The 26,297-nt window shown below is 41.8% G+C and overlaps 1 protein-coding gene across 3 annotated transcripts in view; it reads left to right on the top strand.

The window, feature by feature from the left end:
- The window catches only part of SIPA1L2 (signal induced proliferation associated 1 like 2), a 148,143-nt gene that overhangs the window by 20,306 nt on the left and 101,540 nt on the right, over window positions 1-26,297 (top strand). The window contains exon 2 of one of the 3 annotated variants that reach the window (XM_081940127.1): window positions 25,321-25,371. The exons of the other annotated variants lie outside the window; for them this stretch is intronic. The gene's annotated coding sequence lies outside the window, so the exon portion shown is untranslated. The remainder of the gene's footprint in view (window positions 1-25,320; window positions 25,372-26,297) is intronic. 3 annotated transcript variants of the gene reach the window in all.

Here is a 26,297-nt window from a genome sequence, read left to right as displayed (position 1 = left end):
ACTCTGAATAAAGGTATAATAAGCCTTGTTGAATAGTAGCCTCAGAAAAGCAGTCCCAATGTCTTACCTTTCTCAGGTTCAAAATTATTATACTTTATGTTTTCATCCCAGTTCAAAGCATTGGTTTTGTATTTTGAAGGTTTAGATGTAGCCTTCATCCCTTAAGGACCATTTTCCTCCATATAGTCTCCCATAGGCTCTGCTTAAATATATAAACTATTTATTAAAAAAGTTTTTCCACAAAGTAAAAACAGTACAATATCTGAGTTAAATATAAGAGCAATGGGGAAAAATAATAGAAAAGAGAAAAAGAAATATAGAAAAAGAAGGGGAAAGAAGAAAAAAAGAAAATACTACTTCTACTCTTAACAGCATTTTCATTTACATTTTCCGTTTCTAAAGTTTCATCAGTTTGCTTATTTCCACAATCTTCCCTTTCTAGTAATCAGATTCATAAAATATCTATTTTTTTTCTTTTTTCAGGAAAAGTCCATAAGAGGTTTTTAGTTGTTTACAAATGGTTGATCTTTTTCTAAGCAAGCAAGTTAATTTGTTGTTAATCTAAACAAACTAATTTCAGTTGAATCTTAATTTTATGTATTTTAATCCATTTTTTCTGGTTTTTTTGCAAGTCCACCAAGAAAGATTAAATGACCCTTCATATTGCCTACATTGTGTGATCAAGTCTGATTTCCCCCTTTGCCTGCAGCTGCTCTACTCATGAGAAGACTACAAGACTTCCATTCCAAAAATTGTTCACAAGAAGCAACTATCTGGGGTACACCCTCTCAGTCTCTCCTTTATCCAGAAAGACTTTTGCTAACTTTGGAAACATCTTGTCCACCACATAACTTCTTCCAGAAGGCATGATAGCACCTGTACAATAACCAAGTCCCAGACTGATTTTATTGTATCAATTATTGATTAATAAATGAACACTTAAGATTTATAGTAAGACAAGGACAAGATCCCTCTCTGAATAAGCAGTAGGTGTGAGCATTGTGTGACCATGTGAATAAGAATTTTGAACTGTCAGTGAGAGCATAAGAATAGCCTTACTGGATTAAGCAAATCCCACTGTAGTCTAGAGTATGTTTCTCACAGGAGTCATCTAAATGTGTCTGGAGTGCTCATGAGCAAGAGATAGATCCACAGTCCTCTTCTGTCATTGCTTCCTTGCAACTAGCATTTGTAGATATGGTGAAGCTGCACCCGATCTGGAAATCAAAGCAAGACTCAGAATTTAACAATCCTTGATAGAACTCCATGAATTTATAAAATTTCTCTTTAAAGCCATCCAAGTTAATGGTCATCATCACACCTTATGGTTTATTTTTATTTATTTTATTTATTTTGTCAAGCATGTATAACAGATATAAGTATAAACATGATGATGAATACAGGAAATGGATATAAATAGGTGAGGACAGTAGGACAGGGATGGTAGGCACGTTGGTGCGCTTATGCACACCCCTTACAGACCTCTTAGGAATGGGGTGAGGTCAACAGTAGACACTTTAAGGTTAAAGTTGTGGGGGTTTGGGGAAGAAATTCCCAGTGCATTCCAGGCATTGACCACTCTGTTACTGAAGTCGTATTTTCTGCAATTGAGTTTGGTTTATCTTAAGTTTGTATCTATTGTGTGCTCCTGTATTGTTGCAGTTGAAGTTGAAGTAGTCATTGAGAGATAGGACATTGTAGCAGATAATTTTGTGTACTACGCTTAGGTCAGACTGAAGGCGGTGTAGTTCTAAGTTGTCTAAGCTCAATATTTTAATCCTGGTGGTATAAGGTATTCTGTTGTGAGCAGAGGAGTGGAGGACTTTTCTCGTGAAATATTTCTGGACTCGCTTGATTATATTAATGTCTGATATTCAGTGTGGGTTCCAGACAGATGAGCTGTATTCAAGAATTGGTCTAGCAAAGGTTTTATATGTCCTAGTTTGCAATACAATATTACTGGAGAATAAGCTTTGCAAGATTAGATTAACAACTATTAATGTCTTTTTGGCAATGCTGTTACAGTGAGCTCTGGCATTAAGCATTAAGTTGGGTGCATCTATTATACACAGTGTGAAGAAATATTTCTTTTTGTCGATCCTAAATCTCAGTCTGGGCATAGCGTTTTCAGAAAGGATAACACTTCCCCCCCCCCTTTTTTTTAACCGTGTCCATTTTATGTATGAATGGTTTTAAATACTTCAGGCCTGGCCTTTGTGGTTGACTGTTTTCCAAACTAAAGGTTGTATATTATAACCTTCTTTCAAATGTGGCAATCAGAACTATACACGACATTGTGCAATTCCTTGTTTCTTAATGGGAATTGTATAGTATTATGAAAGTCTTGCAAACCTAACAATTGGGAATGCAGTGTGATTTCCTGGGATATGTTTGAACATGAATCTAAGGCAAAAATAACAATAGCACATTATAATTTAGCATTACATGTGAACCCTAATTATCTTCTGCCATTCATTCTTCAGTCAAGGAAGTGATTTGTTTCCTCTCATTGCATCCTGATATTGTTCTTGTTTAATGTTGTTGCACAAGGGGCGATAAATCTTGGTGGCCTCTTGAACCATGGATGACAAAACCATCTTCTATCCTGTGCTTCAAGATTCTTCCTTGAGTTCTCATCTAGGAAGAGCTGGAGCATGTCTGTGTTGAGTACTTCTGTATTCTATTTTCTGGATTCATCCCCTGTTGGTTCCTAATCTGACAATATGAATTCAGAACATTATCTATTTCTGGTACTAGAAAAGATATCACAGAGTAAATTTCTTTTTTACAGCAGAAAGAAGATCCTTTAGCATTGTAGTCAACTCACTACAGTTTCAGAGATTCAGTAACATCCACTTTAGTAATAATTTGACACACGCATAAGAAAATTGTTGACGGCTAACTAAATTTAGGGATTAAAGGTAAAGGTAAAAGTTCCCCTTGCACATGTGTGCTAGTCATTCCTGACTCTAGGGGGCAGTGCTCATCTCTGTTTCAAAGCCGAAGAGCCAGCGCTGTCCGAAGACATCTCCATGGTCATGTGACCAGCATGACTAAACGCCGAAGGCACATGGAACGCTGTTGCCTTTCCACCAAAGTGGTTCTTATTGTTCTACTTGCATTTTTACGTGCTTTCAAACTGGTAGGTTGGCAGAAGCTGGGAGAAGTAATGGGAGCTCACTCCGTTACATGATGCTAGGGATTCAAACCACTGAACCACTGGCCTTTCTGATGGACAAGTTCAGTGGGTTAGCCACTGAGCCACCAAATCCCTTGTAAAAATTTAAGGATTATTAGCATACTAAAACAACCATCCCTCAATTATATATATATATGTCACCGTGAAAGACCGAAATTGGTGAATGTCGACATTCACCGTTGAATGTTGGTGAATGTCGACATTCACCGGTGAATGTCGACACATACCAATTTCGGTCTTTCACGAACGAGTCAGCGCAACGCTTTACTTTTGCTTTTCAATTCGCGGTCCTGGAAACTACTCGTTCTAACCGCGCAGGATCGCAGGTTTTTTTTTTTAAAGTCTGTGAATAGAAGACGCTTAAAAGGAAGTGAGGAGCCGAGGTATTAGGGTAATGGTATTAGGGTAAGGGTTTCGAGAGGATAAGGGTATTTAGCAAACATTTCGCACATACACCAAGCGACTATGTGAATGTCGACATTCACCGGTGAATGTCGACATTCACCAGATTTCGGACTTTCACAGTAACATATATATATAATATATGTGTGTGTATGTGTGTGTGTTGTATTTCTGCTGATAAATAAATAAAGGGAGACTAGTATAGATCTATTTCAACCTATTTAGGTCTCATCAGCTAGCCATACCCTTACTGGGAATCGAACCAGGGCTGTATTGCATATTAGGCTGATGTAATTGCCACTAAGCCACAGACTCTCTTCCTTATCAGCTAGGCCAGGGAAATAGGTATGCATTTGTGTTACAACCCCTGGTATGCCCAAATATGGGAGGGAGCTCACTACTCCCCCTTTCTGTCCTTCGGCTCATTACAGAGGACCATCCAGGCAGATGATTACTTGTATTTAATTGACAAGCTAACAAGATAATTCAACTTAAATTGAAAAGTAGAAGACGTTGGGGGAATCCTCAAGAAAATGTTGCTGTGTGTCCTCCAACTCCATATTAGGAACTGATGTGAGAATTAATACAATAATACAATACAATAGTAGAGTCCACCCCGAACCACCCCAACGAGGCCATCGAAGTGATGTCCCGGTGTGTGGAAGCCGTACGGATCTGGATGGATGACAACCGACTCAAGCTCAACCCCTCCAAGACGGAGTGGCTGTGGGTACCAGCTCCCCGGTTCAGCCATTTAATTCCATCATTGGCCATTGGGGGCATTCAACTTGCCCCCGTGGAGCGGGCGCGCAATTTGGGCGTCCTCCTGGATGCCCGGCTGTCCATGGATGACCATGTGACAGCCGTGGCAAGGGGGGCGTTCCACCAGGTTCACCTGGTGCATCAATTGCGCCCCCTACTGGACCGGGACGCCTTACGCACAGTCACTCATGCGCTGGTGACGTCTCGCTTGGACTACTGTAACGCTCTCTACATGGGGCTTCCCTTGAAATGCACCCGGAGGCTACAGTTGGTCCAGAACGCAGCCGCGCGGGTAATTATGGGGAGTACTAGGTACGCCCATGTGACACCGTTCCTGCGCGAGCTGCACTGGCTTCCTGTGGTCTATCGGGTGCGTTTCAAGGTTTTGATAATAATCTTTAAAGCCTCCATGGCTCAGGACCTAGTTACTTGCGGGATCGTATTCTGCCCCATACATCCCTGCGACCAATCCGCTTGCACAGAGAGGGCCTCCTCCAGGTGCCATCCACAAGACAGTGTCGGGGGGCGGCGCCTAGGAGTAGAGCCTTCTCTGTGGCGGGCCCAGCCCTGTGGAATGACCTCCCTCCGGATATTAGGAATACCTCTGACCTCCGCTCCTTTCGTATTGAGCTTAAGACCCACCTATTCCAAGCAGCTGGCCTGGCTCAACTTTGATCTAACCATATCGCTCCTGACGGGCTTTTACTGGGTATTTTAATTATATTTAATTATCTAGGGTTTTTTAAATATTGTATTTTAATTGTTTTATTTATCAGCCGACCTCCTCCTGGTGTATGTCTCGGTATATGTCTTTGTTATATGTTTGTTTTGTCCATATTTATTTCATATGTTTCATTGTACGCCGCCCCGAGTCCTTCGGGAGAGGGTGCGGCTAAGAAATAAATATTTATTATTATTATTAGTTGGAAGGGACCTTGGAGGTCTTCTAGTCCAACCCCCTGCCTAGGCAGGAAACCCTATACCGTTTCAGACAAATGGCTATCCAACATCTTCTTAAAGACTTCCAGTGTTGGGGCATTCACCACTTCTGGAGGCAAGCTGTTCCACTGATTAATTGTTCTAACTGTCAGGAAATTTCTCCTCAGTTCTAAGTTGCTTCTCTCCTTGATTGGAACCTGAGTTTTTCAGGATAAAAACATCCGCAATATATCCACAATCATGTACCTTAATTGTTGTGATTGTTTTTACTTTATTTTAAATTCTGCTCACTGAGATGGATGACCATAAAATAAATATCAACAGTTGCTCAGTTTTAATTCCAAAAAGTACAAAGCAAAAATGTCTGTTAAATAGTGAGAAGGGTAGAGAAAAGAAACCCTAGAATTAAACTACAATGTGTATTCAAAGGGACTGTGCCTTTAGAGGGCATTCAACAGTCTTAAGTGGCTTTTTCCCAATATGCATCTAAGATTCTTATCTAGATTCATTGTGTGGTGTGTCTTAGTGTCTGCAGCTGAATTCAGACCTAAGAGGCTCAGCCTAAGTATGCTGAGTTATGTGTCTGGGAATTATCACTGAGTTATAGTTAGTGAGCCTGATTGCTTCCTCTTCAGGGCTCCAGCCTGCCCTCTTTGGAGGTCACAAAAGTTGTTTAAAGAAAATAAGAAAAACTAAGGGCCACCTGTTTTGTTTTCCCAATTCCCTTGTTAGGCCTAAACTTGTGCAAACTTAGTTTCCATTGGATTGCATGGCATTATATTACATTGTTTTTTAGACTTCCAACCCTGTCTTTACTTCCAAATATTTCCAGGTGTCTGATTACCAATACTCCAAAAAAAAAAAAAAGAATAAAAGAATAAATCAATTAAACATCTTCACTCAACAGTCCAATCTGGAGTGTGATGGAACTTTGAGTATTACATACTGTATGCCAAGCTTCTTTGACCTTGGCACTCTCCAGATGTAGTTTTGTCAGCAGTATAACTTAAGAAACAAGAACCAGAAGTTGTGAAAGCCCCAACACTGGAAGTCTTTAAGAAGTTGTTGGATAGCCATCTGCCAGAAATGGTATAGGGCAGTGATGGCGAACCTTTTTTGGCTCGTGTGCCACAAGTGGGGGGGAGCGCAGGGGGTCGAGTGCGGGCGTGCTGCACCCATAATGCAATGCGCGACCCCCCCAGTGCGCATGCACGCACAACGCGTGACACCCATTTTTACATATTTTTTTGCCCTCCCCAGGCTCCAGGGGCTTTATAGGAGTTTTAAGCGCTCCAAAGGCATCAGGGAAGCCTCGGACGGTCCCTGAAGCCTTCGGAACGCTTAAAACCACTCTCCGAGCAAACCAGGTTGCTCGGAGGGTCGTTTTAAGCGCTCCGAAGGCGTCAGGGAAGCCTCCGGACGGTCCCTGAAGCCTTCGGAACGCTTAAAATGACCCTCCGAGCAACCCGGAAGTCACTTCCGGTTTGCTCGGAGGGTGGTTTTAAGCATTCCGAAGGCTTCAGGGATGGTCCCTGAAGCCTCCGGGGGGCGGGGGGCTCTTTTCGCCCTCCCCAGGCTCCTATAAAGCCTCTGGAGCCTGGGGAAGGCAAAAAACAGCTTTTAAAAAGATGAACTCAGCTGGCCAGCTGACAGGGCAGCGCCTCACGTGCCCTGACAAATGGCTCCGCGTGCCACTTGTTCGCCATCACGGGTATAGGGTTTCCTGCCTAGGCAGGGGATTGGACAAGAAGACCTCCAAGGTCCCTTCCAACTCTGCTATTGTATTGCATTGTATAGATTACATAGCTATTGTACTTTGGATCCCAACCTCTTGGATATTTGAAAGGATCTTGCATATTGAAAGCCTATCAAAACCATTCTCCATCTCAACTTAGATTTAGCGTAATTGATGTGGAGATATTCTGTGTTTCTTTCTCATGATCCCCTCCTTTCCTGGGCTGACGGTGTCTCCTTCGTAGCAGTTCTGTTTCTTCTTCTGTGCTATCAGGGTCTGCTATGAACCAGTGGTGGGATTTACATTTTTTTACTACCCATTCTGTGGGCATGGCTTGGTGGGTGTGGCTTGGTGGGCGTGGCAAGGGAAGGATACTGTAAAATCTCAATTCCCTCCCCACTCCAGGGAAAGGTTACTGCAAAATCCACATTTCCTCCTGATCAGCAGGGACTTGGGAGGCAGAGAATAGATGGGGGCAGGGCCAGTCAGAGGTGGTATTTACCAGTTCTCCAAACTACTCAAAATTTCCACTAGCGGTTTTCCAGAACTGGTCAGAACCTGCTGAATATCATCTCTGCTATGAACCCTGTACTTTACAAATGTGGAATCTGTGGACTGGTTGTGAGTGTAGTCATAGCCTTTCCCTTTAAAATCAATAGACGGACATTCTTTGCTGCAGATTTTGCAGTGCTGTAAAAAGTGAGCAGATTCATGGTTGTTTCCTGGAGAAGCTTAACACATAATGCAAATGGGCTCTTCACATGTGCAATTCCAAAGCCACTCATAACCCTATTCCATTTTACCTGCTCTGCGGATGTATCTGGAGAACTCCACTGCCAGATCATGGCACTTCTACACAAAGATTCCATTACAGTTTGAAACTTGCTCCAGATCTCTACTATTCTATATTGTCAACAGTCTTTTGAGAGCTGGCTTAATCTAGTTTTAGTTCTCACTGTTAAATCTGGGCAACGAGAGAACAGACTGCGGACACGAAGTGACTTAACAGCTCTTTATTAGTGGTAGTAGTGATCCAGCTTGCTCTGTGGTCGGAGGGTTCCCCTTTTATAGGGATCGGGTACGCCCCTCGACCAATCAGAACGATACCTGTTTCCCGCTGTAGCAGCGGACCAGAGAGGAGACTTGCCACGATATATGTTAATATCTAACACCCCTCCCCTCCTAGACGGAACATTGCGGTTAGTAACATAGTCCTTTAGGTACGTTGGTGTTTGCCTTACTCGGGAGGAGCGTCGCAGTTCGGGTTGGTTAGAAGTAGTTGCAGGATCGGGTGCTTTCTCTGCTTCGTGTTCGGGGGGTTTCGTGCTTTCGTTGCTTGGGCGTTCCGGGGTCTGCTCGCTTACGTTGCTTGGGGTTTGTTCTGCTTCGTGCTCGGTCTCTTGTTCTGACCTGGGCTCGCAGGTGTCGTGGTTCTCTGCGTTGGGGCTCTCGAGTGGCTGACCTTGCGTTGGTAGGTAGCTCTCGTCCTCGGTTCGTAGGTCTGAGTGTGCTAGGCGACCCCGAAGCTGATCGATGTGCCTTTTCCAGTTCCGCCCATCTTCTAGTTCCAACAGATACGATCGTGGACCCGTGATGCCAATGACCTTTGCCGGCATCCACAATGTCCCCCCTGCATAGTTGTGGGCGTATACTGAATCCCCTATGCTAAAACTCCGAATTTTGCTTATAGAGTCTGAGGGAGCTGTGGCAGAGTAATTTGGGTGAAGACGGTCCAGGTGAGACCGTAGACGGCGGCCCATGAGTAGTTCAGCGGGGCTCCTACCCGTCGTTGCGCTGGGGGTAATGTGTTGGATCAATAGGTAATGGTCAATGCGTGTTTGCCAATCACCTGGACCCATCCTAGCGAGGGCCTCTTTTGCGAATCGCACCATTCTCTCCGCCTGTCCGTTTGATGCCGGATGGAATGGCGCGACGAGGGCATGCCGAATTCCCTGACCTGCTAAGAATGTTTCGAATTGCATGGCCGTGAACTGGGGCCCGTTATCGGAGACCAGGAGGTCGGGCAGGCCATGAGTGGCGAAAAGTCGCCGTAGAACCTTAATGACTGCCTCTGCCGTGGTTGAAGTCATTAGGACTACTTCTAGCCATTTGGAGTATGCATCCACAACTATAAGGAACGTCTGACCTTGAACTGGCCCTGCGAAGTCAATGTGTATTCTCGACCAGGGTGCTTTCGGCTTTTCCCATTCTGTGGCGGGCGCTTCCGGGGGTGCTGGTCTCGATTCTTGGCATGGATCGCACGTGGCCACCCACTCCTCTATCTCTTTATCCATGTTTGGCCACCAAACGTAACTTCTCGCTAACGCCTTCATCCTAACGATCCCTGGGTGCCCAACATGTAATGCATCTAACACATTTCTACGTAACGCATAAGGAATAACAACTCGATCCCCCCACAATAAACAACCTTGTAACACTGAGAGTTCGTCCCGTTTCGACCAAAACACTTTGAATTCCGGGCCCACGTTTCCCTTCGGCCACCCGCTCCAAACCCAAGTTTGAACTTGCTTTATTAAATTGTCTTTAGAGGAGAACCTTGCAACGTCGCAGGAAGAAACCGGTCCAGAGTCCAAACAGTCAATGAGCAATACCGGTACTTCGGGAGTGGGGTCTGGCAGAAGGTCAGGTAATGGGCAACGGCTGAGTGCGTCTGCGTGTCCAAGAGTGGAGCCCAGTCGATGAATTAACTTGTAGGAGTACGCAGCCAGGAAAACAGTCCACCTGGTCATGCGCGGAGAAAGGGAGACCGGAGTGGGGCGGTTTCCCGCCAAAAGTCCCAACAGCGGTTTGTGATCTGTGATTAGTTCAAAATCGCGGCCGTAGAGGTATTCGTGGAAACGTTTTACTCCAGCTACAGCAGCTAATGCTTCCCTGTCCATTTGGCTGTAGTTCCTTTCGGCCGATGAAAGAGTCCTAGAGTAGAATGCGATGGGTGCTTCTTTTCCGTCTGGCATCTGATGGCTAAGGACTGCGCCGACTCCAAAGGGTGATGCATCGCAGGTCAATACCAGCGGTAGGGTCTGGCTGTATTGGACTAACAGCGAGTCAGTGGTGAGCAGGCGCTTTACCCCGGCAAAAGCTGCTGCTTCGGATCGTCCCCATTTCCATGGTGTGTTCCTCTGGAGTAGACGGTGTAGTGGCTCAGCAACGGTTGCCTTCTGTCTCAGAAAAACGCTGTAGAAGTTAAGTAGTCCGAGGAAGGCCTGCAACTCGGTCTGATTTCGTGGTGTGGGGGCGTCCTGGATCGCCTTAATTTTCTTTGAAGTGGGGTGTATTCCCTGACCATCGATTCTATAACCCAGGAATTCTACGCTAGGCACGTTAATTTGGCATTTTTCCTTTTTTAGGCGGAGACCCTTTTCTCTGATTCTGGCCAAAACAGTTCTGACTCTTTTATTTAATTGCTCCTCGTTTGCAGCGGACACCAAGATGTTGTCAAAATAAGGGACGACTCCCGGTATCCCTTGCAAAAGTCGTTCCATGACGCTCTGGAACAATCCTGGAGCGATACTCACACCGAATTGTAGTCGGTTGCATTTGAATGCTCCTCTATGCGTCACTATAGTTTGGGCGTCCGCTGTGGCGCTATCTACGGGCAACTGCTGGTAAGCTTGTGCCATGTCTAATTTAGCAAATATCTTTCCTGGCCCCAATGAGTGCAATAAGTGCTGTACTACAGGCACAGGATATGCGCTTTGTTGTAGCGCGACATTAATTGTGCATTTATAGTCCGCGCAGATGCGGACTGACCCATCTGGCTTGACTGGGGTCACAATGGGAGTTTCCCAACGTGCGTGATCCACCAGCTCAAGGACTCCTTGCTCTACTAATTTATCTATTTCCTTATCTATTTTTGGGCGGAGTGCAAAAGGCACTCGTCTCGGCTTAAGTCGGATTGGCACCACTTTGGGGTCTAAATTAAATGATATTGGTTTACCCACATACTTACCAAGACCGGGGCTGAACACATCCTCGAACTCCTTAAATATCTGCTCAGCGCTGCTGTTCTCCACTGCGTTTATTCCGGTGACTTCTAACCCCAAGGCTTCAAACCAATCTAGTCCCAGAAGGTTCTGTAATGGCGCGCTGGCGATGGTCACGGGCAGCTGGGCTACGATGTCCTTGAAACGGATTTGGAATGTGCCTTGGCCCACGATGGGGACTCGATTCCCCTGGTAGTCTCGTAGCAGGATGTCTGGAACGCGTAGTTGGCTCTTTTTGAGGCTAGGGATGGCCTGTTTCATGGATGCCCATGAAATGATCATCAGGGACGATCCCGTGTCAACTTCCAGCTCGCAAGGTGAGCCCTCCAAGAGGACTGTGACTTTCAGCTTTTTTGGCCGCTTGGTGCGGACCTGACTTATTGTGGTGAGATATGTTCGCAACTCCTCTCTCTGGGTCAACTCTATCTCAGCATCTGTATCCTGAAAATACTCTCGTTGAGCGTCTTGATAGAACGCTCTTTCAGCTCTTTGTGTGTAATCTCTCTGGGGATACGCTCGCTCAGCTCTTTGGGAATTTTCTCTCTGGGTAAACACTTGTGGATTTCTCTCTGGGCGCCCTTTTTGATTTCGCCAAGCCCCTGGGTTGGGCTTCTGTTGGCGGTACATGGGTGGCTGCCGTGAGGCAGGGACTTCGCTCCGGCACACTCGTGCGATGTGCCCAAGTTTGTTGCAGTGCGAACAAACAACGTTCCTGAACCTAGAGGTAGACCGGGGGTGATTCCCTCCGCAGCTTGCGCAGGGCGGCAAACGGAATCCGGGTCTCCCCCCAGGTCTCACGTGACTGCTCCTCATCAGGTGACTTTCCTCGAGCTCGGGATCCTCGAAATCTGGAATGGTGTCCTCGTAGTGGACTCTGGTGTGTCTTGGCGCTGGCTGGCCTGTGTTGAACCCGCGTTGAATTGTCTCCGCTGATCTGTCTGCTGCTTCTGAAGCTCTTGCCTCATCGAGTACAATCTGTAGGCTTAAATTGGTTTTGGCTAACAGCCGTTTTTGTAGGGAAATGTCTCTCAGCCCGCTAACGAGTCGATCCATAATCTGCTCATCCAGGTCTCTGAATCCACAATGTGTGGCTGCTTTTCGTAGAGCTGCAACGTACTGGTTGATAGATTCTCCCACCTTCTGGTTCCTCGTGTTGAATGCTTGGCGGCAAACATGGCGGGAAGGTTTTGGCGCGTAATGAGTCTATAGAGCCTGTTGCAACGCCGTCCATGATACTGCCTGTATTGGAGTAGGCGCGGTGAGGTCTCTGGCCGTGTTGAAGACTTCTTTTCCGCAGTAGCCGAGGAAGATGTTTTTCTTCCGGGCGTCAGTGATCCCCGTGTATTCGTTCGCTTCGAGAAAACACTCGAAACGAATCATGAAGGCTTCCCATTCGTCGTTCGCTGGGTCGAATGGAGTGGGGGGAGTGTGCATCGCCATCTTCTCTCGTTTGAATTTGCCGCGCTGTGGTGACCTGAGATGGCTGCCGGAATTTCTGCCGAATTCCTAGGCTGGATCAAATCCGGAGATTCTGGAGGTAGCGTTCTTCGTCCTATCTGTCTCTCGATCCCACCTTCGTCGCCAATGTTAAATCTGGGCAACGAGAGAACAGACTGCGGACACGAAGTGACTTAACAGCTCTTTATTAGTGGTAGTAGTGATCCAGCTTGCTCTGTGGTCGGAGGGTTCCCCTTTTATAGGGATCAGGTACGCCCCTCGACCAATCAGAACGATACCTGTTTCCCGCTGTAGCAGCGGACCAGAGAGGAGACTTGCCACGATATATGTTAATATCTAACAGTCACCTACAATGTATTTAAAATCGTAGCAAAACTAGTCTTTTAAATGACATGTGCCTGTGAAAGTTGTGAATAGTACATTTCCTCTCCATTTGAAGGAACCTGCTTCACCTTGTCACCTTGTCACCCAGTTACTGAGCTTCAGTTGCCATGTCATGGCATTACGCATTTTTAAGACTATGATATTCTGAATTATAACACATGACTGTGAAAGCAGAATCAGCAGAAAGCATGAGTGAAAAACCATAAGACTTTTGAATTGTGGTAGTGCAGACTGAGAGTACAGGGCACCACAAACAGAACCAATTCATACACTACGGCATTAAGTAAAATCAGACTGCTCACTGAACACATAATAATTAAGCTATTTTAAGTAGTTTGGACATATAATGTGAAAGTAAGACGTTTTGGAGAAGACCATTATGTTTGGGGAAATAAAGGTAATAAAACAAGGTAAATAAAGGTAATAAAACAAGAGAGCCAGTTTGGTTTAGTGGTTAAGGCACCAAGCTAGAAAGCGGAAAACCATGAGTTCTAATCCTGCTTTAGCCATGAAACCCAGCTGGGTGGCCTTGGCCAGACACTGTGTCAGCTAAACCCACCTCATAAGATTGTTGTTGTAGGGAAAATAGAAGGAGGAATGTGTGCTGGATATGTTCGCTGCCTTGATGTATTTGTAAAAATAATAAAAGCAGGAGACAGAAGTTTCTGTCAGAGAGACCTGGTTAAAAAAATCCTGCCAATAGTCAGAAGCAATTAAATGACTGTAGAGCAACAATGCAAACAGTTGTCAAAACATGCACACCCACACCAGTGGTGGGTTGCAGGCGGTATGCCCCGGTACGGGCATATCGGAGCCTGCCCGGAGCACCAGGTACCGTTCCACCCACCCCCCGCGCTCCTTATCTGTGTTTAAAGTCTTCAGCGCTTCTGCACACGGCGCATACAGTGCCTGCGTGATGCTCCACTGAGCAGCTCGAGCATCGAGGCGTCGCTGGACGGTAAGAAGCATGCACGTGCAACACCCTTGTGCGCGCTCGCTCTGCACACATCCATGTGGATGACGCCGGGCCCGTTCCAACCATAGCGGTTGGAACGGGATCCGGAACCCACCACTGTCCCACACACCTACCCATACCCAGATCACCATATCACAGAGTCACTATGTGAGATGGGCAGCTATACAGTATAAATTTGATTCAATAAATAAATAAAATGCCTCACACATCTTATGAATATTTATATTCATTCTGCTCTGGGCCAGAATATAAAAGCTGTTCTTGTAAGCAGCAGGTCAGACATTTTAACAACTTTTGCACAATTTCTTTATTTTCATTACATTCCAAAACCCATTTATGAAATTGGGAACCACTGTTATTTTGTATAACTGTGCAGCAAGAAAAAAGAACAAAAACCTCATCGCTTCAATATGAAGTGTTCAGAAGCATAATGATAGTAATTAGCCCTATAGAAAAATCCCTGAATTAATACACTGATTACTCACAAATATCATTTAGGTTTTTGAGGATGCAAATTTCATTCAATTGTTGTTCTTTTTATCCTGATCTTAACAAGCTGACTATCTTTATTTTTTATCTCCTGCTTTATGTGAAAGATTTGGCTACATAGTATTTAAAGCAGAATGAGAGATAATTTAAAGTAAACTTGCGATTTAAATCCTTTGCAATTAGCTAATCATACTACTACAAAGCAAACGATATACTATTTCCTTCTTTTGCAGACGCATTTACCTAGCTTTCTTTGCTATTCACTACTTTCTTTTTGTAAATATAGATTCTAATGTGGGAATGATAAAGAACAGCTTCTTTTTTTAAAAAAAAGTGTTTCTCGTCTCTAATCAAATCTTGCAAGAAACAAGAAGTGAAGAAGTGATGTTGTCGTTTTCAGTGGACAACAAACTGATGACCCTGAAGTTCGAATGCATTCATCTTATTTATGAGTGGTTTTATTAAACATAATTAATTCTTATTCAAACTCATTTGAACCTTTCTAGAATATTTCAGCAGCTTCTGTGTACGGACTATTGGTGACAGTATCTTTTGTGTGATGGCCTAAGGCAAAATTCTACAACCAGTAGTTTGAAAAGTGATAGCTATCTAGGGCTGCCATTCCAGTTTTAAAAGTTTTGTTCACTTACTTCAGGCTTTTCCCTATTATTTTTGAATTTGTTTGAAAAATTCCTTTCGTTGGAAACAAGTGCTAGAGTTTAATTTGGCTTCAGTAGCAGAAAGGAAGACAACGTGTCAATTCACATAGTTTGATAACCATAGTTTGCTTAACTGCAATTTGTTGATTAAGCCTCAGTGCAAACTGAGTTGTGTGCATTGGCTCTGAAATTTGAAGCCATAATTCTGTTTTAGTGGCAATGTCTTCTGGACATGTCCAAAAGATCCCTGAAAAGGGTTTGAGGCAGCAGTACATGTGGATGGAAGGTGTTGTAGCAAGTGTAGAGGAGAAGAAAGTCTCTTTCCAACCAATTTGCACAGACCTGAGTCAATGATTAACAAATTGGAGGTCAGCTCATGACCTAAACTGGGACATCAAGTAAGGTTGGAGACTTTTTTTTAAAAGAGAGAAATAAATGCATCATCATAGAAATTCCCTTCCAATTCTGTTATTCTGAAATGTTCTTTTCTTTTTTTCTGTTACTGTATTTGCATTATTAACTTTGCTAATTGTGTCTAGATTTCTGAAGCACAATGAATCAAATAGTATGAATTATTTGAGATGCTTGTGGTTAGAGTTTTCAAGGTGGCAGCAAAGAAGACCTATAACCACCTTGTTTGGGTAAAAATAAATAAATGACTCTTTCTAGGTGAGAGTGCAAATGACTGGAAAGTATCTATTCCTTCAAGTAGGCATACAAATATTTTGGTGAGAAGCTGCTTTTAACTTTTTTGGGAGAAACCAGGAGGATGGGAAATGAAGCCAAGTGGAAAGAACCGGGATGCATTATCATCAAGAGCAGCATTTTCTGATTCTTCCCTGCATTTTTTTAAAAAAATATCTCTATTGATTTTCAAAAACATAAGATTAAAAGATAAAAGAAACGAAAAAAGACACGAAAAAGAAAAGAAAAGATCAAGAAAAAGAGAAGATAGAGATGCAAAAAGAAAAAGTTAATAAAAAATAAAAAATAATGATATCAGCATTTCTTTGGTACAGATATGAATAAAAATACTTCAAACTCTAACTATAAAATTAAGATTTCTCTACATTATTTCTGTAATCCATATCATTTTAATAATGAAACTCAAAATCAATATTTATTTCAGTCTCTCACAAAAAAAATCAAAAGTTATGCCAGCTAGAAAGCAAATTTAATCAAAGCTGACAGTTTCATCATCCCTGCTAAGTCTATCAGCTTCACTATCCATTCTTCCATTGTATATTTGTAATTTTTCCCTTAATTTGAAGTGGGATATGGCTGGCTAATTTTAAAGGAATGTAGGAACTTTGTCTCCAGAATGGAAGTCAATGGGATGCATAAGTAAGGTTTATTAATTCAAAGCACTAAGTAACTGCCCTTACTACAGTACTCAATTCCAGCATGAACAAACATAGAGATGTTCATATTTGCTCAACCCTTCTATTTTTCCAAGGTAGGCAGGGAGGTATATTTTATCTACTAATAATGTGTTCTATTATCCTCCCATTCTAGGGAGGCCAAATGATGAGGTTAGTGTAAATTAGCATAGGAAAGAATAACTCCTGCTAAAAATATTAAATTAAACAAAGTTATTACATTGCAGTCACCAATCTTTATACATTCCTGTGATGACCTGGGACAAGGCACAAAGGTCACACAGCTGGCTGAGAATTCAAACTCCCTTTTAATGCTTCAAATTTGCCCCCAAACACTCCCACATTTTTGGCAAGTCCCAGAGCAAAGTGCACACACGCACACACAAGGCAACCTCTGGCTGAGCCCAGTCCAGCAAAACAAAGGAACAGGGGAATGAGTCCACGAACCAAGGATCAAACAATGAGTCCACAAAATAGGGAACAAGGCACTGAGTCCACGAAGTCAGGAAGAAGCAAGCAGACCTGCAAACTCCAAATGTCTGTACTGCCACACCAAACTCTACCAATTCAGTGTTTGTTCCTGACAAATGCCCCTTCCCACAGCATCTCCTTAAATCTCAGTCCCCAGGTGTGCCTTGGGAAGAGGGGCAGGCACTCTCCTCCAGAGTCATCGGGTTAGCCTGTGCTGTTCCCATCTTCTCTCCACTCTCTTGGCTCAGACATCAAGAGGGGGTGGTCCTTGCTAATTGCCTGAGCTTCATTGTTCCTCATGTCCACTGCTTGCCCTCTCTTGGTCATCCTGCCCCTGTTCCTACCTATTAATAAGCTATGGGGCTATGGGCTGCCTTGGCCTGCTCCTCCCCACATTCCTCCAAAGCCAACAAAGCCACCCCCTCAATCTCCATCAGCTCCAGCTCTGGCTCGTCCTCTTCCTCCTCAGATTCAGGCTCCGATGGGGGGCATGACACATTCATACTCTTTTCTTCCACATAGTGTTCTTCCACCCATTGTGCTTGAGGAAATATAATTTGCCAATGTACAGATGGGCCACAAGAGCTGTTTTGGGTGCATTTATACTGTAGTACCAGTAAAATAAATTATACAGAGTGGTACCATGGCCTAGAAGTAGAGTTCTCACCGCACAATCAGGAGGCTGTGAGTTCAATCCTAGATAGTGGCAGATATTTCTCCCTCTGGGCACAGTAATTTCTGCTGTGAACTCTGTGTAGGCATCAGGAAGAGCATCTGGCCAGTAAACACTCAAGCTCTGTTCAGTCACCCTGACTACACCCCAATGCAAGGGATTACAGGATCATTAGGAAAAAAAAATCAGTAGAAGAAATATGTAGCTCAGGGTTGAACTGAGGAATTTCTGGTGCTCTCTGAGCTTGGCTATTTGCTTGCAGGCCTTTCATTACCCCACTAGGTAATACCACCAGTATTGATGATGTTGTCTAATTGGGTAATGAAATATATACCTCACACCACAGTCAGGTATACTTGCGCTTTATTTGACAATTATTTACTTCTAGGTTAGACACATATAAATCCAATTTATAATCCTAATTTTCCTGCTTAATTGTTCCTACACAGACATGTTTAAAATAGCAGATTCTGAAAAGGAATTGCCCATTGGTGCAAGGATAAAAAGAGAAGATGACCAGCTGCAATGCTCTCCACCAACAGAGAGGAAAACTGTTGAGAAAATAATAGGGTACATTGTTGGTGAGAAAGCTGAATGAGAAGAAATAAAGAGCTGTATTAATTAGCTCCTTGCCCCTCTTTTTATACACTATGCAGGGCTCTATGTTTGAGTTTGACCAGCTATTTTCAATATGTTCAAATCTGGATATTATTATAGTTTTGACAGCTTCTTAGAAAAGAGACATTGTTGTCTTCTGCTGTCAGAAACATTACTTTCAGAGCTACATATCTTCATTGATCAGAATAGGCAGGTTGGCTGTTTGCTATGTCTCATATCTCATGTCTTCCAATCTGCTCTGTGTCCAGCTTTGCTACAATTAGGCTGGCCTGGAATCGAATGTCTCCCTGTTCATTCTGGCATGATTTCTTTCATTAGTCATGTTTACAAATCATTCTAGTGTGCCTTTTTTCCCATCAAGATGATCATTAGTCATGCACCGAATATGTTCAGGCAGGTCACCCTTTGTTCAGACATGGATTCTATTAGGTTTGGTCAAGCGCTGTATGTCCAGTTATCTTTGTCTCATTTGGATACTTCAGGAGTTCTGACTGAGTTTGAGAGTTTCACTGCTGACAATCTGGCCACCCAGAAGAACAAAACTTTGCCACCCAGGGAGCAAGAGATGCAATCATTATCTGGGCAAACTTTCATCTAGAACAGTGGTTCCCAATGTGTGGCCCATGTCAGTGGTGGGTTCCGGCCAGTATGCCCTGGTATGGCCGTACCGGTGGCTGCTGGGAGCAGCAGCCACTGTAACAGAATGGTGCTTTGGAGGGCCCATCTGTCAACCCAATTTGCACAAGCGCGCGCAGCGTACAGCTCCTGCACGATGCTCAACTGAGCAGCTGGAGCATCGCAGGGTGGTGGGTGTGCAAGTGTGTGCAGCGCGCATGCCTGTGGTGGACGCCCGGCCCCATTGCAGCGTACCAATTGTGACGGGATCCGGAACCTACCACTGGCCCATGCCTCACAGGGGGGGGGCAATTAGATTTTTAATGAGGTCAATTGTTTAACCTTGTTTAAACCAAGTTAATGGCCTTTCAGCTTCCTCCCTGTGAGTAGAGTTCATTTTTTGAGTAAAGCAAGAATTATATGTCACGGAGGGGGGGATCAGGATTTTAAGGATGCTTAGGTGGGGCATGGCCAAAAAAAGGTTGGGAACGACTGATCTAGAATAAGTAGCTAGCTCAAAACTTGAACTGAAAAGTTGCTCATCAACAGTTCTTTTTCAAACTGGAAATACATTTCCCTGTTAGGCGCCAGTTGCAGTCCTAGGCAGAAGTGTTTGGAGAAGGGAGTGTCTTGTGAGAATTACCTTTGGAGACAGGAAGAAGAGCTGCTGCCAAGGTAATGGTTGGATAAGGCACAGCTGAGCCCACAGAACGATTGGGGCATGGTAAACATCTTGAAGAGACCTCCCTAGTTTCTTGGGTTGTAAAGGTGATGCGGGAGAAAAAGTATTTTCACACTTGCAAGATTTGTAATGTAATCTTACAATAAATTCAGAGCTAGTACTTTTGGGTATATTTCTTGGCTCTACTATCTTGCAAGGCTGAAATTAATCTTGCAAGCTTGAAAGTATATTTCTCCCCCATCACCTTTACAGCCCAAGAAAGTAGGGAGAGTCTCTTCTGAGACATTTACCATGCCCCCATTCCTTCTTCAGGTTAAGCTGCCATTTATCCAACCATTGTCATGGCTATGGATCTTCCCCCTGTGTCCCAAGCATTGCATCACCAGACCATACAGGCTTTGTCTCTGTTTATGTCTGCCATTTTGTTAGTATTTAGAATTTGTGATTTCGGGCATCAAACTTTAAGAAGGATCCACTTAAATGAGTTTAGAGAATGGAAATAAGGATAATGAGGGAATTAGAAACCAATTATTAAAAAGCGACACTGGGGGGATTAGGAATGTTGAATTTAAGAAAACTGCGGCGGAATGTGATAGAACTTTTCAGGTAATGGTAGAGGTTTTATACAGAATAAGACTTATTCTGTGACAAACCAGAATGTAGGACTTGGGATACTGGATAGAAGTTTTAGGAAGTCAGATTCTGATTGACTGCTAGAAGAAGCATCCTAACAACAAGAATTGATGGAAAATAGAACCAATTATTCAGAGAGATGCGAGATCTTCTTCCCTGGATGTGTCCAAGAGAAGACTAGAAAACTGTCTATCAGATATGGTTTCTTTCAGACTGCTGCATTTAGAAGAATGTTGGAACCAGTGATCTAAATAGCTTCTTCCAACTCTATGATACTATTACCTGGTCATCCGGGAAATAGAAAGTCTTTGTTCATTCCCAGCTCAGACTAAGGGCATGTTTTGACAGCATGCACACAATTTTGCATCCATTTAGGGAACAATTACTGCTTTTGGCTTTCCTAGTTCTGTCATGACTGCAGGTCACATAGACTGGCTTGAAAGCTTGTGTGTGATACCTGTTTTATAAGTTGATGAAACTGCAGAAATAGGTGAGAGGAAAATGAGAATAAAGCTGTGATTAAAGAGATTAGTGCTGTAGTTGGCACAACATAGAAGGGATCCAGATCTGTCTCTGAGAATAATTGGCACTGATACATAATGAAAGAAACAGCAATGATTGACAACTTACCCCAGTCACTAAAAAAAGAAAAACATTGGCTTTTAAAAGATCTAAAAGAGAAGTTTCACTCCAATTTCAGCCTAAAGCAAAGAATATTAACAATAACACATGAGTGGGCCTGTCCACTCCCAAAACTGTTGGGTGAGTCTTCTCTAAAGAAGAAACAGGATCTGTGACTTCAGGGATAAGTTCAAAGTGTTTCTGTGCTCTTACAAAATAGAGGCTGTTTTCAATGTGTTTTGGGGCCTGCTGATTTCTGAAACTGAGCATTGAACTCATTCACTTTACTCATCACCACACTTCTTTGCCTGAAGGTGAAAAATTATATCAGTTCGGTGTCATTGTACTTGTTAGAACAGTAGGTAAGCAATATGAGCTGAAAAGGCAATAGCCCCCTCTCTCCCATTAGTTGTCTCATGTGATGGATGAGTCAGGAATGTTGGTCAGCATGATGTGCAAAAAAGGCAAAACAAAGAAAGGGGTAGGTGGTGAGCTGGTGATGAAATGACATCCACAAATGAAGTTGATGGATGAGGGAGAGGAAGGAAGGCAAGATAACTCTATGCCTATGAGCAAAACAAGAGAGGAAAGGTTGGGAGTTTGGGATCTATGGCCTCTTTTGGCACAGCTTTAAGAAAGAGTTTTCAGAGATTTGAATTGTGTGGAGAAAATTAATTGAAGAGTTTGCTGCACTTCACAATTTTTATTTTTTATTTGCTTGTCAGAAAGAAATGATGTTTTCTAATGCAGGACTGGTAAGTGGTAGGATTCTCGGGGAGTGCTTGAAAATGTGATCATTCGGAGTACCAAAACCGGAAAACAGCTTTTGAGAATATCTAGCCTAAAACCATGAAGGGTGCTAAATAAAAACATTCTCAATAGCTAGATTTCTTTATTAAACTAATTTATGTGCCACTCACTTCCTGAATGGCTGTAGGAGGGTTACAAAAGTACTATTTTTATAATTAAAATGTATTCAAATATATAAAATACAGAAACATATTTTATAGTAAAAACTATATTTTTATAAGTAAACTGTAATTTCTGGACTACTTTCAAGAGCTGCTCCCTAAATTGTTCGTTACAATAGTCTAGTCTGGAGACTGAATGTTTGAGGTCAGGTCTTTATCTCCAGGTGAGTTGCAAAAGCAAAGGTTCATGGTAGGAATTGTGGAGATATATGGTAATCCCAAAGAAATTCATGGACACTAAGTTGAAGAAAGATGAGCTACACCACAGCATTAATTTTCAACACAAACATCTATATGTGATTTTGTTAAGGGTTGGTCCATGCAATAAGTTCACTCTAGCTTTCTAAAATAAATTCCAGTGTGATGAATTTTACTTCTCCGTTGCATTCAGGGCTAATTTCAAATATATTGAGCAGCACAGCCTTCTTCTCGAGAGCTTGCAGACCTGTGCCTGAAGGTAAATGTTTTGATCTGGGAAGCAAAACACACAATGTACATACTTGGCACAATTTCTCCTCTTGAGTAGCTGGCTTATATAGATTGTGTTTTTGTGGGGGGGGGGAAGCAGAGTGCTGGAGAGGAGTTCTGACATTTGCTGAAAACAAAAAGTGAGATGGGATGTTGGAATTGTCATAGCACTTTTTATTTTACCGACTGTTCAGTGAGCAAAAACAAGCGATTGTTTGAATTTTCATGTCAAATCCTGGCAGTGCCGGAGTAGAGCATCTTACTGGATTGGTTGAATGAAATAATATTTATTCAGCATTCTCTGGTCAGATGTCCTCCCAACCACTTTAGTCTCATCTCCTCCTGTGGTCACAAGGGTGGGGCATTCTAAGGAATGAATATTGGCTTTGCACACTTTCTCTGAAGATGACTCCATTTTGTACAAGAATATATTTCCTAGATTTGAAGATGCCATGGGACTTTGGATTCTTTGATTCTCAGAGCTATTTATTTGTAAGTTTTGGGCCAAAAGGAGAGTAGTGTCATGACTTCATTGGCTGATTTTATCCAAGCAAGGACAGTCTTGCTATATCCCTGAAAGGTTTTAAGATATATTTTTTTTGCCAAAAACTTTATTTATTTTTAATTTTCAAAACAAACATAAAAATCCTCCTTCTTTACATCCTGTAGAAAGTGTATCAGTTGGTTAAAAACTGTTTTTGTGCATCTCTTCTACCATCATCGAGTATAATTCATATTCTCTAGTATCTTAACTCAAACGTTTATACATATTGCCATCATCATACCTCCACTTTTATTTGACTATAATTGTTTAAACGTCTTTCATCATGAAATATAGCAAAATTTAATACATAACTACATACTGGCATTTCATTTACTTATTTATAAAATCCTCCATTAAGAGGGGCGGGGCCAAAGTCGCAATGACACGATGTGTGGCCTCAATGCTCTGAGATCGCAATTGACACTTTTGCCACGGGGGGGGGGGTGTCCAAACGGATCTAAACCGTCCCGTAGAGACAGTGAACAGGAAGAATATGTCTTGCTGAACTTGGGGATATCGCAAAATCCCTGAAAGAAGCAAGAGAAATTTCTTCAAGTCGGTGACAAAAAATCCAGGCAAGGCTGATGAAGTCGGGGCGGCCCCAAAATGGAAAGAATGGAAAGTGAAAGTGTTTCCAGCTGGTGAGGAATCTTCATTGTTTTAAAGACTGTCTATAAAAACATAAAAATTGATTTAAATTGAAGAATAGAAGAATCAAGCGGCGAAATTAATCTTACAACGGTTCTGGACAGTGGTTATCCCATTTTTTTTATATGCCATCTTCATGGATGAAACCTTTACAAGTTTTTTAAAATGGACAGATTAAGTCTTCTGTTTTTATCTTTTTTTTCCTGTGACTCTTGGTGATTTATAATCCTCTCTCATCGCTGTGAGTATTATTATTATTTAATTCATTTAAAGACTGGACCTATTTTTCTAATTTGAAATATAAAACAGATATAAAAAAAGAAATATTTTGAAAGTGCTACGTGCTGGGAGGTTTTGTTGATTGGAGCTTGTGTATTCAAGCGGAACTTTTCCCTTTCTTCGCGGTTTGTTTTGATGGCTCATTACAGAGAGATAGGGGTAAGCCAAATGTCCCTTTGAAGCGTGTTTTCAACCAGAGAAGAGGGGGGAAAAGGCTTTTGTGAATCCATGTTTTAACTTAAAAAAACCTTCCAAGCGAGAGCTCTTTGTTTAAGATGGCGGAGTGTCAGGAAAATGGAGACATTGTAAACCTGCAGACAATATTTTCAGAATTACTAAAATTTACAAATACATATGAGAGGATTGAACAAAAACTGGAACTTTTGGAACAGTTAACAGAAAGACGTGATCAAAAATTTGATGATGTTCACCAAATGCAAAATGAGGGGATTAAAATTCAAAGAATTGAAGTGGAAAATAAATATAAAGCGATTAAACTTGCTGACATTTATGGTAATTGGTTTGTTTTTGAAAATGCAAAGAATGGAATACTGAAAGAGGAAATAAATGGAGAGGAAACCTATTTCAAAGGGCAAGACATAGAAGAAGAAGAAGAAAAGTAAAGAATTTATGGACTAAGAAACTTTCTAACGGAAATATGGATAACACTGCTGACAACTAAAGACAAGTGGAATAAAGAAGCAGAAAGAGGGCATCAGGATTATATGAGAGATCTTACAAGCAAGGAGTTGCTAGGACTTGTCCATACAAAGCTGATTAAGAAGAAGCTTAGAAGATGGATACCACAAATGGCAGAGGACATAAGATTGTTTTGTTATTGGAAAGATACAGGTTGATAGATGGAAGAGTATAATTTAAAACTACAAGCTAAACCTAGTGAAACTTAGTGATAATAGGTATAATCAAATAAAAAATTGATAATGATAATACTGTATACAATGTATAGTGCTATGATAACCAATAATTGGATATGAATATTGAATGATAACCGATATTGTATATAAAGGTTAATAATAATAATAATAACAATAAAAAATGAGTACTACATTAGACACAGTTAAGTTTTGATTATTCGGGGGAAAATGTTGTGACATAGAATATAGCCAAATAAAGAAAGGATAATAATAATAATCTATATATATGTATGGGTATAATATAAGGAAATTGGATGTAAATTGTAAACAGCGATTTGGAAAGGAGGATTAGAAAACTTTGTTATTAAATATTATGGATGTTTAGCTAGAATAGGATATAAGGTTTTGAGATTATTTTTATTGTCCTAATGATTATACATTTCTTGCTACTGCTGAGTACATGTTGAAAAGGGTGATTGTCAATGATAGAAATTTGTATTGTCCATATATAGTATATAGTACACACACACACACACACACACACAAAAAACCCTTCAAGTTTTCAACTCTTCCTTTGGTTTATTTGACACAATTTGTTTCTTGGTTGTCATCCAATCATAACGAGAAATCACGTAATGTTTTGAAGTTACTTCCCTGTTCACATAAATGCGACTTTCTTTCCCACTTCTGCAATTCTGTGCAATATTTCGGAGTGTAGAAAATGATACTCAGAAATTCCACCTATGCTGGTTGCATGGGTTTTTTTTTAAGGTTCACCAATATGACCTTTGAAGTTTGTATCTTTTTTTCTCCTCTATTTTTCTCTCTATTTCCAGGCAGGGAGCCAAAGCAAACATACCTGAGCCCATACATAACTACCATTCAAGGTTGGTGGGTTACTTATTTTATATACAAATATTAGACTTCTTCCTGGAATACTACAAGTTATTTGCAAGTTTGTTCGGTTGCACTCTGTTTTTTAGAAGGGCATATCTAGGTTCATAGATGTAACACAGATATAGGCCAAAGAAAGTAAGGACAAAATTAAACCTTCTTAGTATTAAACTTTCTTTCCAGCAAAGTGATCAATGAGTTAGAAGTATTTTTTTCGCCTTCTCTGAAATTCAGCCAACCAAGTACTTATTAACACATTATGAATCTTGTTCAAAGTGCAAGAGAATTTGAGGCATCTCTCTAACATGCTTCATCTTATTATTGAATATTATTGAAATTATCTAGAAGGCACTTTAATATTTACTTTGTTAAAAAAAATCTTTCATTAATAATGTACAGTTGCAAATGTAATCCCATAAACATCCATTTGAATTTAAGGTCTTCATACAGTATACAAGATCATGCTAAAATAAATGTCTTGTATTTTGGGGTGTGACTTTTGTAGGAAATTCCTCTATTTTGTTGGCATATCACTTTGTTTAACTCATAATGTATGCTGGGAAAAGCATGTCATGTAAATACAGCAATTTTTTTTTGCCAACTTGGATTTGGCTAACTGTGCTTTATGAGTTCAACTAATGAGCTTTAATTCGCACAAATGGGATTGTTCTATAAATCTAATTATTTTGTGTGATATGCAACAATATATTGGACTACATAAATGGTTACTGCTGATAGAATCATAGAATAATAGAGTTGAGGTGATGTTGGAGGTCTTCTAGTCCAATCTTCTATTCCAGGAGGAGATCCGGTACCATTCCAGTCAAATGGTTGTACCATTTCTTTTTGAAAACCTCCAGTGATGAAGCACCTATCACTGGTCAATGGGTGTTAGCTAAAGAAAGAATATGAAATGGTT

The sequence above is a fragment of the Natrix helvetica genome (assembly GCF_964273705.1).
Source record: "Natrix helvetica genome assembly, chromosome: 2".
Classification (NCBI taxonomy): Eukaryota; Metazoa; Chordata; class Lepidosauria; order Squamata; family Natricidae; genus Natrix; species Natrix helvetica.
Note: the sequence above shows the minus strand (reverse complement) of the source record. Positions and strands in the feature narration are given on the sequence as shown.